General features: G+C 34.3%; 1 long non-coding RNA gene across 2 annotated transcripts in view; it reads left to right on the top strand.

Annotated features, from left to right (window-relative positions):
- Positions 1–5,000, top strand: part of LOC135018731 (uncharacterized) — a 16,039-nt gene that overhangs the window by 6,491 nt on the left and 4,548 nt on the right. For both annotated transcript variants that reach the window (XR_010216369.1, XR_010216368.1), the window contains exons 4-5: positions 491–1,308; positions 1,825–4,588. This is a non-coding gene — a long non-coding RNA (uncharacterized LOC135018731). The remainder of the gene's footprint in view (positions 1–490; positions 1,309–1,824; positions 4,589–5,000) is intronic.

Genomic DNA, 5,000 nt, shown 5'->3' with positions numbered 1-5,000 from the left:
CAATAGGGAAGGGGCAAAGAAGGTATTAGTAGTGGCTCCCCAATCTGCCACAGCACCAGTCACCTGCTCACCCCTGCAACAACGAGCATGGTAATGATGATAGATAGATAGATAGATAGATAGATAGATAGATAGATAGATAGATAGATAGATAGATAGATAGATAGATAAGGTAGATAGATAGATAAGGTAGATAGATAAGGTAGATGGATAAGTTAAGCTAACTGTAAATAGATAATATTAGAGTTAAGATAAGAGATATATATATATATATATATATATATATATATATATATATATATAGATAAGATAGATTGTAATTAGATAAGCTTAAAGGTAAGTTAAGATAGATATTTAGATAAGATAGATTGTAAATAGATAATATTAGAGTTAAGATAAAATCATTATCATGCCCGACATTGCACCTTTGTCTTTTTTAAGTATCATTGTCTGCCAGGAACATATTATCACGCTTCTCTCCCTTTTCCAGGTGGGCATTCTCCATGAAGCAGCATGTGAGGAGAACATCAAGCAAGCTACATCCCTGCTTACTGTGAGGCCCCCTTGACTCAAAACTTCTCACGGCAACGATCAAAGGTGAACTACAGCAGAAGAAGACCCAGGACAGGTAATTAATAATTATTAATTACTGATAATATGTCACTGGTATACATTGATGCTTAAAAAATAGGGCAATAGGGAAGGGGCAAAGAAGGTATTAGTAGTGGCTCCCCAATCTGCCACAGCACCAGTCACCTGCTCACCCCTGCAACAACGAGCATGGTAATGATGATAGATAGATAGATAGATAGATAGATAGATAGATAGATAGATAGATAGATAGATAAGGTAGATAGATAAGGTAGATAGATAGATAAGGTAGATAGATAAGGTAGATGGATAAGTTAAGCTAACTGTAAATAGATAATATTAGAGTTAAGATAAGATAGATATATATATATATATATATATATATATATATAGATAAGATAGATTGTAATTAGATAAGCTTAAAGGTAAGTTAAGATAGATATTTAGATAAGATAGATTGTAAATAGATAATATTAGAGTTAAGATAAAATCATTATCATGCCCGACGTTGCACCTTTGTCTTTTTTAAGTATCATTGTCTGCCAGGAACATATTATCACGCTTCTCTCCCTTTTCCAGGTGGGCATTCTCCATGAAGCAGCATGTGAGGAGAACATCAAGCAAGCTACATCCCTGCTTACTGTGAGGCCCCCTTGACTCAAAACTTCTCACGGCAACGATCAAAGGTGAACTACAGCAGAAGAAGACCCAGGACGGGTAATTAATAATTATTAATTACTGATAATATGTCACTGGTATACATTGATGCTTAAAAAATAGGGCAATAGGGAAGGGGCAAAGAAGGTATTAGTAGTGGCTCCCCAATCTGCCACAGCACCAGTCACCTGCTCACCCCTGCAACAACGAGCATGGTAATGATGATAGATAGATAGATAAAGTAGATAGATAAGGTAGATAGATAGATAAGGTAGATAGATAAGGTAGATGGATAAGTTAAGCTAACTGTAAATAGATAATATTAGAGTTAAGATAAGAGATATATATATATATATATATATATATATATATATATATATATATATATAGATAAGATAGATTGTAATTAGATAAGCTTAAAGGTAAGTTAAGATAGATATTTAGATAAGATAGATTGTAAATAGATAATATTAGAGTTAAGATAAAATCATTATCATGCCCGACATTGCACCTTTGTCTTTTTTAAGTATCATTGTCTGCCAGGAACATATTATCACGCTTCTCTCCCTTTTCCAGGTGGGCATTCTCCATGAAGCAGCATGTGAGGAGAACATCAAGCAAGCTACATCCCTGCTTACTGTGAGGCCCCCTTGACTCAAAACTTCTCACGGCAACGATCAAAGGTGAACTACAGCAGAAGAAGACCCAGGACAGGTAATTAATAATTATTAATTACTGATAATATGTCACTGGTATACATTGATGCTTAAAAAATAGGGCAATAGGGAAGGGGCAAAGAAGGTATTAGTAGTGGCTCCCCAATCAGCACCAGTCACCTGCTCACCCCTGCAACAACGAGCATGGTAATGATGATAGATAGATAGATAGATAGATAGATAGATAGATAGATAGATAAGGTAGATAGATAAGGTAGATGGATAAGTTAAGCTAACTGTAAATAGATAATATTAGAGTTAAGATAAGATAGATATATATATATATATATATAAGATAGATTGTAATTAGATAAGCTTAAAGGTAAGTTAAGATAGATATTTAGATAAGATAGATTGTAAATAGATAATATTAGAGTTAAGATAAAATCATTATCATGCCCGACGTTGCACCTTTGTCTTTTTTAAGTATCATTGTCTGCCAGGAACATATTATCACGCTTCTCTCCCTTTTCCAGGTGGGCATTCTCCATGAAGCAGCATGTGAGGAGAACATCAAGCAAGCTACATCCCTGCTTACTGTGAGGCCCCCTTGACTCAAAACTTCTCACGGCAACGATCAAAGGTGAACTACAGCAGAAGAAGACCCAGGACAGGTAATTAATAATTATTAATTACTGATAATATGTCACTGGTATACATTGATGCTTAAAAAATAGGGCAATAGGGAAGGGGCAAAGAAGGTATTAGTAGTGGCTCCCCAATCTGCCACAGCACCAGTCACCTGCTCACCCCTGCAACAACGAGCATGGTAATGATGATAGATAGATAGATAGATAGATAGATAGATAGATAGATAGATAGATAGATAGATAAGGTAGATAGATAAGGTAGATAGATAGATAAGGTAGATAGATAAGGTAGATGGATAAGTTAAGCTAACTGTAAATAGATAATATTAGAGTTAAGATAAGATATATATATATATATATATATATATATATAGATAAGATAGATTGTAATTAGATAAGCTTAAAGGTAAGTTAAGATAGATATTTAGATAAGATAGATTGTAAATAGATAATATTAGAGTTAAGATAAAATCATTATCATGCCCGACGTTGCACCTTTGTCTTTTTTAAGTATCATTGTCTGCCAGGAACATATTATCACGCTTCTCTCCCTTTTCCAGGTGGGCATTCTCCATGAAGCAGCATGTGAGGAGAACATCAAGCAAGCTACATCCCTGCTTACTGTGAGGCCCCCTTGACTCAAAACTTCTCACGGCAACGATCAAAGGTGAACTACAGCAGAAGAAGACCCAGGACAGGTAATTAATAATTATTAATTACTGATAATATGTCACTGGTATACATTGATGCTTAAAAAATAGGGCAATAGGGAAGGGGCAAAGAAGGTATTAGTAGTGGCTCCCCAATCTGCCACAGCACCAGTCACCTGCTCACCCCTGCAACAACGAGCATGGTAATGATGATAGATAGATAGATAGATAGATAGATAGATAGATAGATAGATAGATAGATAGATAAGGTAGATAGATAAGGTAGATGGATAAGTTAAGCTAACTGTAAATAGATAATATTAGAGTTAAGATAAGATATATATATATATATATATATAGATATATATATATAGATATATATATATAGATAAGATAGATTGTAATTAGATACGCTTAAAGGTAAGTTAAGATAGATATTTAGATAAGATAGATTGTAAATAGATAATATTAGAGTTAAGATAAAATCATTATCATGCCCGACGTTGCACCTTTGTCTTTTTTAAGTATCATTGTCTGCCAGGAACATATTATCACGCTTCTCTCCCTTTTCCAGGTGGGCATTCTCCATGAAGCAGCATGTGAGGAGAACATCAAGCAAGCTACATCCCTGCTAACTGTGAGGCCCCCTTGACTCAAAACTTCTCACGGCAACGATCAAAGGTGAACTACAGCAGAAGAAGACCCAGGACAGGTAATTAATAATTATTAATTACTGATAATATGTCACTGGTATACATTGATGCTTAAAAAATAGGGCAATAGGGAAGGGGCAAAGAAGGTATTAGTAGTGGCTCCCCAATCAGCACCAGTCACCTGCTCACCCCTGCAACAACGAGCATGGTAATGATGATAGATAGATAGATAGATAGATAGATAGATAGATAGATAGATAGATAGATAGATAGATAAGGTAGATAGATAAGGTAGATAGATAGATAAGGTAGATAGATAAGGTAGATGGATAAGTTAAGCTAACTGTAAATAGATAATATTAGAGTTAAGATAAGATATATATATATATATATATATATATATATAGATAAGATAGATTGTAATTAGATAAGCTTAAAGGTAAGTTAAGATAGATATTTAGATAAGATAGATTGTAAATAGATAATATTAGAGTTAAGATAAAATCATTATCATGCCCGACGTTGCACCTTTGTCTTTTTTAAGTATCATTGTCTGCCAGGAACATATTATCACGCTTCTCTCCCTTTTCCAGGTGGGCATTCTCCATGAAGCAGCATGTGAGGAGAACATCAAGCAAGCTACATCCCTGCTTACTGTGAGGCCCCCTTGACTCAAAACTTCTCACGGCAACGATCAAAGGTGAACTACAGCAGAAGAAGACCCAGGACGGGTAATTAATAATTATTAATTACTGATAATATGTCACTGGTATACATTGATGCTTAAAAAATAGGGCAATAGGGAAGGGGCAAAGAAGGTATTAGTAGTGGCTCCCCAATCTGCCACAGCACCAGTCACCTGCTCACCCCTGCAACAACGAGCATGGTAATGATGATAGATAGATAGATAGATAGATAGATAGATAGATAAGGTAGATAGATAGATAAGGTAGATAGATAGATAAGGTAGATAGATAAGGTAGATGGATAAGTTAAGCTAACTGTAAATAGATAATATTAGAGTTAAGATAAGAGATATATATATATATATATATATATATATATATATATATATATAGATAAGATAGATTGTAATTAGATAAGCTTAAAGGTAAGTTAAGATAGATATTTAGATAAGATAGA

The sequence above is a fragment of the Pseudophryne corroboree genome, unplaced genomic scaffold, assembly GCF_028390025.1.
Source record: "Pseudophryne corroboree isolate aPseCor3 unplaced genomic scaffold, aPseCor3.hap2 scaffold_3285, whole genome shotgun sequence".
Lineage (NCBI taxonomy): Eukaryota > Metazoa > Chordata > Amphibia > Anura > Myobatrachidae > Pseudophryne > Pseudophryne corroboree.
The sequence above is the reverse complement of the archived record's forward strand: the minus strand, read 5'-3'. Positions and strand labels throughout refer to the sequence as shown.